This window comes from Lathyrus oleraceus, chromosome 1, assembly GCF_024323335.1.
Source record: "Lathyrus oleraceus cultivar Zhongwan6 chromosome 1, CAAS_Psat_ZW6_1.0, whole genome shotgun sequence".
Classification (NCBI taxonomy): domain Eukaryota; kingdom Viridiplantae; phylum Streptophyta; class Magnoliopsida; order Fabales; family Fabaceae; genus Lathyrus; species Lathyrus oleraceus.
The window spans coordinates 108,541,166-108,554,445 of NC_066579.1; positions in this window are offsets into that span (position 1 = coordinate 108,541,166).

Genomic DNA, 13,280 nt, shown 5'->3' on the forward strand with positions numbered 1-13,280 from the left:
TATCACTCCGATAGCCCTGGGCATGATACAAACGATTGTTGGTTGTTGAAGAATAAGATTCAGGATATGATCGACGCTGGAGAAATTGAATTTGATCCTCCGGAGTCTCCTAATGTCATCACTGCTCCTATGCCTAATCATGACAAGACTGTTAATGCTGTGGATGACAATTCTCACATTTCTAATATAGCTGACTTAGCGTCTCCTCTCCTGATCATCAAGAAGAATTTATTGCAAGCTGGTTTATTTCTAGGCTGTGCTGAAAATTGCGATCTCTGTATACCCCGACCCAATGATTGTTTAAAACTGAGGAATGGTATTCAACAGCTGATGGATGATCATACAATTCTCTTTGAAAAGATTCCTAAGGTGGAGAACCCCATTGAAGAAATATCTGTGATTGCTAGGTCCAGAGTGCCTATGAAGATTACCGCTACTAGAGTGCCTGTGAAGATTACTGCTGAGCCCAAGGTAGCTCCCCTAATTATTACTGCACCTAGCCCAGTACCATATTCCTCAAGCAAAGCCATTCCGTGGAATTATGGAGATGATGTTTACATCCACGGCATAAAGCAAGATGATAATTCCGCTAATCCTAATGACATTGATAGTGTTGGGACTAGTAAAATTACTCGAAGCGGAAAGATCTTTTCTCCAGAAATCTCACCTCCCGTCTCTGAAACTCGAGGAAAGGAACCAGTAATCAATCCTTCTCAGTCAAGGACACCAGTCAAAGTTACTACCGAAGGTGTTGCCAAACAGGAAATGGAAGAAATGCTGAAAATCATCCGCAAGAGTGATTTTGATGTGGTAGAACAGTTGGGGCATACTCCGTCTAAAATTTCGATGTTATCCTTGTTGTTATCTTCTGAATCTCATGCCAATGCACTGATAAAATTCTTGAAGACCGCTCATGTACCTCAGGAGACATCTGTCGATCAGTTCGAAAATTATGTTGCTAACTTGGCCGTTGACAATGGCCTAGGTTTTTCCGATGCTGACCTGACACCAGCAGGAAAGAATCACAATAAAGCTCTACACATCTCCATTGAGTGTAAGGGGATCACCTTGTCTCATGTGTTAATCGATAATGGCTCTTCTTTGAATGTGCTACCGAAAGCTGTGCTCGATAAGCTTGACTGTAAAAGCATTGAACTGAAACCTAGTAACATTGTGGTGCGTGCTTATGATGGTGCGAAGAGTGTTGTCCATGGTGAAGTGGTTCTCCCTATCAAGATAGGACCTCAAGTCTTCAACACTACCTTTCACGTAATGAACATTCGTCCTGCCTATTCCTGCTTGCTGGGACGCCCTTGGATTCATGGGGCAAGTGCTGTAGCTTCGTCTCTCCATCAAAAGCTGAGGTATCCAATAGAGGGTAAGATTGTCACTGTGTGTGGAGAAGAAGAGTATATTGTCAGTAGTGTGCATACCTTCAGATACGTCGAGATGGATGGTGAGTTCTTTGAGACTCCTTCTCAGTCATTTGAAGTAGTTCCTCCGACCAGTCCTGTCCTTAAGCCAACCGCCCGTATGCCCAAGGTTATTCGTGCTCCTCCTGCTATGACTTCTCTGAAAGACGCTCAAGTCGTGGTCGAAGATGGTGGTCGTACTGGCTGGGGTCAACTGATCGATGTACCGTACAAGTCTGATAGATTTGGCATGGGATTTAGCTCTAAAAAGGTAGTCAAAGATCAGATTAATGCTGTAGAAGATGCTGATAGTGATTGCGACTTGGATAGCTGGATTTTCCCAACAATTGGTGACGGACTCAATAATTGGAAGGCTGAAGACACTATCTCGATTTCCTTTAGTCCGGAGTAATTGTTGTTGCCTATTTTAGTGTTGCAAATTTTTAATTTTTACAATTGAACTTCTTAAAGCATCGTGTCTATGCCCGGGGCACAAATAGCTAATTTGTTAAGGGTTTTGTCATTTTCATAAGCATATCCACATTCAATAAATCAATGGACTTTTTGCATTCAAATATTGCGCTCTTTATCTTTCCTGTCATCTTTTAAACAAGCTATGCTTTCTTACACACACTCACGTAACAAATTGCAGATCCATATCCACTCTGGATCCTGTTGATTATAATTCTGCTACTGTTCATTATGACTTTGAAAATCCAATCTACCAAGCCGAGGATAGAAGTGAGGAAGATTGTGAAGTACCTGGAGAGCTTGCCAGACTGTTACTGCAAGAAGAAAAGACTATACAGCCGCATGAGGAATCAATTGAAACTGTAAATCTGGGTACTGAAGTAGACAAGAAAGAAGTCAAAATAGGAGCAGGCTTGGAAAACAGTGTCAAAGAAAGATTGATTCAGATGTTACATGACTATATAGAGATTTTTGCTTGGTCTTATGAAGACATGCCAGGACTGGAAACTGATATAGTAGTGCATCGTTTGCCAATGAAGGAAGATTGTCACCCTGTTAAGCAAAAGGTTCGTCGCATGCGTCCTGAAATGTCTGAGAAAATCAAAACCGAGGTTATGAAACAATTTGATGCAGGTTTTCTGGCTGTTACTTCTTATCCTCAATGGGTTGCTAATGTGGTACCAGTGCCAAAGAAGGATGGTAAGGTGCGAATGTGTGTAGATTACAGAGATTTGAATAAAGCGAGTCCCAAAGATGACTTTCCACTTTTGCACATTGATGTTCTGGTAGATAACACCGCTCAACACAAGGTATTCTCATTCATGGATGGATTCTCAGGTTATAACCAGATTAAGATGGCACCTGAGGACATGGAGAAAACTACGTTTGTGACGCAATGGGGCACTTTCTGTTACAAAGTAATGCCATTCGGTTTAAAGAATGCAGGGGCAACATACCAGCGTGCTATGGTGGTTTTGTTCCATGATATGATCCATCATGAAATAGAGGTATATGTGGATGACATGATAGCCAGATCTCATACTGAAGAAGAACATCTCGATCATTTATACAAACTGTTTGAGAGGTTGAAGAAATACAAGTTGAGATTGAACCCGAACAAATGCACCTTTGGAGTAAGATCCGGTAAACTCTTGGGCTTTATTGTCAGTGGTAAAGGAATTGAGGTTGACCCGGCTAAGGTGAGAGCTATTTAAGAAATGCCAGTTCCCCGTACAGATAAGGAAGTCAGAGGTTTCTTGGGACGCTTGAATTACATTGCCCGATTTATCTCCCATTTGACTGCTACTTGCAAACCCATCTTCAAATTACTGAGGAAAAATCAAGAGATGATATGGAATTATGAATGTCAAGAAGCTTTTGACAAAATCAAGAAGTATCTCCAAGAACCTCCAATTCTGATGCCACCAGTTGAAGGAAGACCTCTAATCATGTATTTGACAGTGTTAGAAAATTCAATGGGGTGTGTGTTGGGGCAACATGACGAGTCTGGTCGAAAAGAGCATGCCATATACTACCTTAGCAAAAAGTTTACCGACTGTGAAACAAGATACTCATTGCTCGAGAAAACTTGCTGTGCTTTGGCTTGGGCTGCTCGCCGACTAAGACAGTATATGTTGAATCATACCACTTTATTGATTTCTAAGATGGATCATATCAAATATATATTTGAGAAACCTGCCCTCTCCGGAAGAATAGCAAGATGGCAGATGATTTTAACAGAGTATGATATCCAATATACTACTCAGAAAGCCATCAAAGGAAGCGTGTTAGCTGATCATTTGGCTCATCAAGCAGTTGATGATTACCAATCTATGAGTTTTGAGTTCCCAGATGAGGATGTCATGCTTGTCACTGATTATGAAGAACCTGGACCAGATGAAGGACCCGAACTGGGATCCCGATGGACTATGGTTTTTGACGGATCTTCTAATGCATTGGGCAATGGTGTTGGTGTTGTAATTATTTCTCCCAGGGGTTGCCATACGCCTTTCACTGCTAGACTATGTTTTGACTGTACCAACAATATGGCTGAGTATGAGGCATGTATTTCGAGACTCAAGGCTGCTATAGACCTGAGAATCAAGTTTTTGAGTGTGTACGGAGACTCAGCCTTAGTAATCAGTCAGATCAAAGGAGAATGGGACACTAAACATCCGAATCTCATCCCTTATCGAGAGCGGGTGTTAACATTAATCCCATACTTTGAAGAGATTACATTCGAACATATTCCACGAGAAGAGAATCAGTTGGCAGACGCATTGGCTACCATGTCATCCATGTTCAGAGTCAGATGGGACAATGAAGCTCCCATGATCACCATTGAACGATTAGATGAACCAACATACTGTTATGAACTTAATGCTGATGAAGTAGAAGAGAAACCTTGGTTCCACGAAGTAAAAAGATATTTAGAAACTCAGGAATACTCTGAAGGGGCATCCATCAATGACAGAAAGTTTCTGAGGAAGTTCTCCGCTAAATTCTTTTTGAGTAATGGAGTATTATACAAACGTAATCATGATTCGACTTTGCTTCACTGTGTGGATAAAAGGGAAGCAGAAAAGATTATGGAAGACATACACGACGGTATTTTCGGGACTCATTCTAATGGACATACGATGGCCAAGAAGATTCTGAGATCAGGGTATTATTGGTCTACCATGGAAGCTGATTGCTACCATCACTCCAGAACTTGCCACAAGTGTCAGATCTATGCGGACAAAGTACATGTACCTCCTACTCCATTGAACGTGTTGACAGCACCTTGGCCCTTTGCAATGTGGGACATTGATATGATTGGAGAGATTAAACCTACTGCTTCTAATGGACATCGTTTCATTCTTGTTGCTATTGATTATTTTACAAAGTGGGTAGAGGCAACCTCATTTGCTTCTGTCACCAAGAATGTGGTGGCACGGTTCATCAAGAATAGTCTCATTTGTCGGTATGGCATCCCTGAAAGAGTTATCACTGACAATGGTACTAATTTGAACAACAAGATGATGACTGAACTCTGCACGCAGTTCAAAATAAAACACCATAACTCTTCTCCGTACCGGCCAAAGATGAATGGCGCCGTAGAAGCTGCCAATAAGAATATTAAGAAGATCATACAAAAGATGACAGTAACATACAAAGACTGGCATGAGGTGTTACCCTTTGCTCTTCATGGTTATCGCACTTCAGTGCGCACTTCGACAGGGGCAACTCCTTTCTCTCTAGTCTACGGAATGGAAGCCATTTTACCAGTGGAAGTTCAGATTCCCTCTCTAAGAATTATGAAAGATGCAGGCTTAGATGAAGATGAATGGATTCAGACTCGACTCGATCAGATAAATTTGATTGATGAAAAGAGACTTGCGGATGTTTGTCATGGGCAGGTATATCAGAAGCGCATGATCCAGGCATTTAATAAAAAAGTCAAGAGACAGGTATATCAAATTGGCGACTTGGTAATAAAGCGTATCATTCTACCACAAGGTGATTCTAGAGGCAAATGGACTCCCACATACGAAGGGCCGTTTGTAGTTAAGAAGGTATTCTCTGGTGGAGCCATGATGCTTGCTACAATGGATGGCGAAGACTTCCCACATCCCGTGAACGCAGACATAATTAAAAAATACTACGCATAAAAGAGACCCGCTAGGTCGACATATCTAGGCAAAAGTAAGGGCATCCCGGCGAACCAAAAGGGTTCGGGCAAAAATTAGGGATAAACATATAAAAATGTACACCCGGCAAGTCGAAAACCTGAAAAGGCGGCTTGGGCAAAAAAGGGTATCCTGGTGGACTGAAAACCTGAAAAGGCGGTCCAGGCAAAAATTAGGGATTAAAGCGTAGGACTATGTCCCGTTCTCGGTCAGCTTCACCCAAGTCAAAGGGACTGAACAAGCTAATCACTTCTATCCGACAACAGGAGATGAGAGGCTTGAAGACATAATGACAGTAGTGGAATTAAAATCGATAGGACTTTTTCTGCATAGCTTTCTCTTTGTTTTCTTGACAATTTCCTCTTACTAGGATTTCTGTCTCCTTGTACTCAAATTGCCTGTTTATAGGCCCTCTTTCAAAATCAATACAATTTTATTTCCCAAAAAGATGCTTTTGTTTTACTTTCTCTGTTTTGTTTGCATAAATGTCCATTGATTTAATTCGAATTAATATATGCGTTTGAACATGGTTGATGTTTACCGAAAATACATGCATAAAATAGAAATAGCAATTACTAAAAGACTTTAGGGTCGAAGATAAAGTCTAACCATGCTTTCCGATGAATCCAGTTGCTAATCCTATTCCCCAGCAAAACCAGTTATTTCCCAGAAGAAATTGGCATTACTAGACAGACTGGTCATCTCTTTTATCCCCCAGCCAGGTCCTGTGGAATATTTCTACCATCAGACAAGAAATCAAATATCCCCAGCTAAGAAAGGGTCATCAATACAAATATCTCCAACCAGAATGTGGGGATTTATTTTCCCCTGGCAAATTTTCAGACGCATAATTCATTCATGCATCATTTCACATCATATAGATGCATGCAATGTTCGCATTTATTTTCAAAAGCATAAAACATCTCATGCATCATGACATGGCATGGGGCTAACTTTTTCAGGTTAATTATCCTCCCGATATAGTCAAAATAAAGGTTCATTCAGACGGACGCCCTCATCGGTTACATTTGAGATTCAGATACATCTTTCAGATATAATCCATATGAATGTTCATTCTGATAAGCATTCTGACATCCTCCTAATGATGGCATCTTTAAGCCCATCCTAGACATTTATTGCAAACACAACATATACAAATATTATCAGATATAGCCTAACGTACGGTTCATTCTGATTCAGCCTAATGTATGGTTCCTTCAACTGTTCCAATACGGTCTAGCGTACGACCCATTTGGATGTTCATCCCCTCAGATACTACCTAACGTACGGTACATTCTGAAGTGTAGTCTAGCGTATGACTACCCCTTTTATCATCAAATACAGCCTAACGGATGGCTCATTCTGCCCAGATACGATCTAGCGTACGATCCATTCTGATCCTTATTCCTCAGATACTACCTAGCGTACGATATATTCTGAAATGTAGTCTAGCGTACGACTACCTTTTATCATCAGATACAGCCAAACGGACGACTCATTCTGCTACTCAGATACGATCTAGCGTACGATCCATTATGACCTTTATTTCTCAGATACAGCCTAATGGACGGCTCATTCTGCTACTCAGATACGATCTAGCGTATGATCCGGTCTGATCTTCCATCCCCAGTGAAGTCACCCGCCTAATGGACGACTCATTCTGCTACTCAGATACGATCTAGCATACAATCCATTATGATCTTTACCTCTCCAGATGCAGCCTAACGGACGGTTCATTATGCAATTCAGATACGATCTAGCGTATGATCCATTCTGATCCTTTATCCCCAGCAGTGTATGACCCATTCGGATCCTTATCTCATCAGGTTCAGCTCACCCTAATATCACCTAATGGATGGCTCATTATACGGTCTAGCGTAAGACCCAGTATGACACCCATGTCTTCAGATATGGTCTAATGTACGACGCACTCTAAAGCCTCCATCCTCATACTTTCTGGATGGCATCTTTAAGCCCATCTCCATCAAGACTAACTTTTAATTAACAAGCGCAAATTTTTGGGGCATTCTAAGTGTTCAATAATCTTCCACCTCCCGATCACGAATGGCATACATACCATTCTAACTCTCTCGGTTTATGAATATTGAACAGGGGCAACTGTCATACCCCAAAATTTGCCCATTAAGTGTTCAGGACATTTTTCAAGACATTCTAATCCATTTTCAAGACATTAATGTTAAAGGAACAAAGGTCCAGCGCACAGGTTACCAAATCCAGAAGATGACCTAAACTGGCATGCTCGCTAGGCGAGCAAACCCTTCGCTAGGCGAATCCTTCGCTACCTCACTAGCCTAGCGAGCTCACGAAATACCAGAAAATTTTGGGCTTAATTCTGAGCCCACCAAGACACAACTATTATAAATACCAGAACTTCACACAGAGAAGGGATAGAGACAGACGGTGGACAGAAAGGGAACAAGCAAACCCTAACAGAGGCAACCGAAAAAACCCTGGAGGCTAACGAAGAGAATTCAGAGTAAACCCCGGATACCCCGAAGGAAAATCATCTGCACAAAGGTTACCTCCGCCCAACTCAATCCGGTACAAACCATAAGAGTGATCTGCAAGTCCAGCGGCGCAATTGCAATTGCAAACAGGTTTGCCACACCCCCCACTAATTTTATGCTTCTAATTTGATATCTGCAAATACATGAGGCATTATTTCTAAATTTCTCATTAGGTTTTGCATATGGGTTTAAGTATGCGTGAATGTATAACACAATATCTTGAATGTTTAACCATGTAATTTCTGTAATGGATGCCATAGGGTTTGGGGTTCCGGAAATCGCACTGTTATCAAAAGAGAACCCAGAACCCGCAGCCGTTCGCCAGCACTTCGCTGAGCAAACATGTAGCGAGTGTTCGCCAAGACTTCGCTAGGCGAGGCAGTAGCGAACATGACAGTATTTGTTTTGTCATTTGCATTCTAATCTATACTTGATCGACATGTTTTCTATTGCATTTACACGCTGTTTGCCTGACACTATTATTGCTGTGATTCTTTTGTTTGGTGCAACTCTTGGTTGCACCCTAGCTTGGTATTCTAACCCGTTTGTTGAATTTTTGTGAGGGTTCACCTACTCCTGAAGAGACATTTTGCTAGGTATTCCACTTTATTTGTGGGATACCCTTGTGAAGATTCATTTTAATTACTTGACTGATTACATTGCCTTCGAACATATGATTTGGGCCCTCTCTTTGTTACCTTACGGTATTACGGCCATGTCCCGCGAATGTAAGGATACCCTTAGCAAAGACCCTTCGGTTAAATCATCATAGTCCCTCGAATGTTGCCTTCGAATACATGACTTTGTCCCTCGATGACCCTTCGTGGTAGCCTACGGTTAAATGATGATCGTCCCTTCGAATGCTAAGGTATCCTTACAAATGTTGCCTTCAATGACCGATCGACGACCCTACGATGTCCCTTTACATCCAAAGGCTAAGACTACTTACTTCTCAATAGTAAGGACAATTTTACCCTCCTAAGGATAGGAAATACCTATAAAGACCTTGGTTAGGTATAACTCTTAAATACTTGCTCCTAGCTCAAAATACTTTTCACACCTCCCACTTTTCAAAACATCTTTTAGAAAATCACCACTTGGCATACATTCGCACCAGAATCATCGCCGAGTTATATTTTTCTAAACATCTTTCAAAATCAAACGAGATAAACACTTTGTATACATTCGTACAAGAATCATTATAAAGTTAAACTCTCCATTCAAATATTTTCTAAACACCCTACATTTCTCAAACACTTTCTCGAACAAGGAAAACATAAGTGAGCTAAGCAATTAAGAGCCCATGGATAACCATGGATACAAAGGGTGCTAACACCTTCCCTTTGTATAATGTACCTCCCGAACTCAAAATCTAATCAAGGTTTTTCCTGTTCTTTTCCGCCTTTCCTTATTGGATAAAAGAAAAGTCAGTGGCGAGTCTTGCTATCCGCGACATTTGCTTTCCGAAGCAAAACACAAAAGTCAGTTCGCCGTATAACAGTAGACTCAAAAGAAGATAAAGATGATGATGCATTGGAGAAAGATGAGAATTTCATGCTCCTTGTTAAAAGGCTCGGTAATTTCTTTAACAAAAATGATAAATCCTTTAACACTAAAAAGAATAGACATTTCAGGAAAAAGGAGGCCACCACATCTACGCAAGATATAACATGCTACGAATGTGGAAAGCAAGGCCACATAAAACCGGAATGTCCTAAACTTTCAAAGAAAGGAGGATTCAAGAGCAAGAAGGACTTAAAGAACAAAAAGGCATATCTTGCATGGGAGGACAATGAAATTAGTTCTTCATCTGGATCGGATAGCGAGGAATGTGCAAACTTGGCGCTAATGGCTTCACATCATTCCGATGATGAAGAAGAGGTTAGTAATAATTTTTCTATTTTTGATGATGGTGCACAAGATGCAATTAATGAATTGTTAAATGAGTGCAAAATTCTTTATAAAAATATATCATCTCAAAATAAACAAATTTCTTCCTTGGAAGAAAAGATTGAAGGTTTTGAAAATGAGAAACAAAAGATGATTAGTGAAAAGAAGAATTTTGTATGTCCAGAGTGTGAGTCTCTCTCGTTCCAAATTGTCCAACTTAAAAGAGTCCTTGAAAGGTATGAAAAAGGAAAAATTGGTTTGGAAGGACAAAAGATGAGAAGAGAATGTACATATTATTTACATTTTGTGTTTGGATGGATAAACCCATTGCCTACGTACCATCTTAAAAAAGATTAGGATCAAAACCTCGTAGTTCGGGGTAAAAATTTCAAAATGAGTTGGTGAATTGATTGGTCCAAAAGCCTTAAGGTCTTTTGTTATCCAAGGGAGAAAACTCAACCTAAAACCACAAATCCACCATGTGAGGATAACTTTAACATGCTAGTGAGGGGTTAACCCTATAATAAGCATGGAAGACTCATTGTCCATCACTAAGGATATAGGTGAGTATTATATCTACCTCAAGTATAACTCAAACCTAATAGCTAAAGGTTATAAAATATTTGATTAAGAAAGTGGCCATTGAAACCACAAAAGTATTTGAGTGAGTGGTATTTACCAATGAAAAGTATTTACAAAAGATGGTCAAAGTTGATTTAGAAGTTCAATTCAAAATAAGTGTTATGAAAATAAAGTTTGAAAATCAAAAGCATAAGGCTTAGGTTTCTAATGTTTGAAAACTAGTGTTAAATGTTTGCACAAAAGTTTTGGCTTGGGTTAGAGTGGAGAGAAGAAGAAGAATTGCTAAAGTCCTAATCATACAAGAGATAAGGGAGAAGAAATAAAACCACAAATGGAGTTCCTCTCTTGAGATCATATTGATGATCCAAGTAGCTCCCATCCTTTGGAATAAACAAGCAAAATAAGTATAAGCTCAAGCAATCAACAATCAATTAAGCTCTTGGAAAGTTCCTCAATGGCTCTTAGATCTCTCTCTCTTAGGAGCTCATGGCAATGGTTCTTCAATTTGGCTCAATATTGGAATCCCTAGCACAAGAACACACATATCAAAAAGTTCTATCAAACAATCAAAGAATGAACAAGAAGGAGTTTAGAGATTGGTCCTTTCAAAGTCCTCTTCCACATTTATAGCATTCTAAAGGCCCAATGCCTAGTTGCTCTTTGACTCTTATAGCATTCTAAAGGCCCAATGCCTAGTTGCTCTTTGACTCCAAATTTGCATAGGGAAAGTCCTAAAGTCTAAGTCCATTTGTACATTTCTTTGCATTTGGTCCACAACAATCAACACAAAACACAAGCACAATGATATATACACAATTATGTGCTCAAGTGAGCAAAAGGCAAATTGCATTAACATAAACATGTGCTCAAATGAGCAAAGGGAAAAGCAGATGAATAAGATGTACACGGATAGTAAATTGCATAAATGTAAAGAGAGAGAATTAAATGTTAATGATTAATGGTCAATGTTAGTAGTTAGTGTGCCATAAGGCAAATTTAGCGCCATGTTAATCAATCGTAATTGGACTTATGTAGAAGTCACAACTATCTGAGGCCGGTCAATAATAATGTAGGCAACAACACAAGTTAGAGGTCTTGATTAGTGAATCAAACTCCAACAACTTGCCATGCCAAAAACAAGATGAGAAATGATCTTGTATTGATTTAGGTCCTTTGCATGATTTAGAAATCAATCTATCCTTAATGCAAAGCCATTCACTTGATCCATGATCAAGATGAATTAGATTTGAATCAAGGAAGATTAAACCTCCCTAATCAATGCTAACCATCAACCTTTAACTCATTGATCAAAAAAGAAAAGAAAAGAAGAAGATGAAGAATGGAAATGAAGAATTAAAGTGCATTAAATGAAATGGAATGAGATAATCAACAAGCTATGACCCAAGATAGAGAAGATCAAGGTCAAACAATAGAAAAGAGAAACAAAATGGAGATTAGAAGTCAAGAAATAAACAAAATATTTTTGGCATTTTTAATATTTAAAATAAAACTTGAATTAAAATATTAAAGAAAGGTCAAACTTCAAACTCACTTCAAATCAACTTTGAAAAGCCCAAGTGAATTATCCCAAGTTCAACAAGGTCAAACAAAGTTCGACAAAAAATTTCAGCATTTTTAAAAATCAGAAACTATTTTTAATCAATAAAAAATGCATAAAAATAACCTAATTGAACTAAAATCTCAAATAAATCTCAAACCAATTAATAAATTGATGAGAATATTTTTCATAGATCTATCACCATTCAAAGAGGTTGAGAAAATATTTTTGTATTTTTTTGATATCAAAAACTATTTAAAATGAATTAAAAATGATCAGAAAAGAGAAAATTATTAAAAAATAGCAAATGATAAAATAAAAAAATTTAAAAATCATTTTTAGAAACTAGAAATTAAAAGAGAAATAATGCAATTGGTCCCATAACTTTTGGACCAATAATGAGAGAGTTATGATTTTTTGAAATAAAAGGAAATAAAAGAAATAAAAGAAATAAAATGGATTAAATCAGAAATTAGAAAAAACCACATGCGTTGGATGAGATCTCATTAAATGGCGTGGAGGATCCAATGGCAATGGCATGCGCGCGCACAATGAACCTCAGTCAATGAGAAACACAAATGTTAAAAGAAAGTCATAACATCCAATGGATCTGATTAGATCTGGAAGCATGATCCAACGACCACGACTTAATCTGGAAAACGGACGGTGGCCAGCGCCACCGTCTTCTCCGGCTAGCTCCGGTGAGAGCTCAAAATTGCAGAAGAAAAAATGTGCATGAAAAGCCATGATCCAGGTACCATTCGAAAGGTGGAGTGATGTACATCACTCCTATGCCACTCAATTCCACTCTAGATCCCTATTGAGAGAGAAATCAGAGATGGAACTTTGGTGGTGTTCAACTGAACTTGCTTGATTTCAAAAATTAAGAACACAATAATGATGCCTCTATGCAGAGGACTTAAGACAACACAAAATCAAGGCAAATGGAACAATATATGAGTTGTTTCGAAGCAAAATGCAGTTGAGCAAAACCTTGGAATTGAGATGAATTGAGTCACGATCTTTGAGTTCTTTTGCAGACAGAAGCTTCAATGGATCAAGGTGAAGAGGTCTAGGAACTTTAGATCTTAAGAAAACAGTCGAGGAAACTGAATTCTAGATCTGAAATTTTTAGAGAAAATTGAGATTTGTTCCTTTGGTGAGGGTG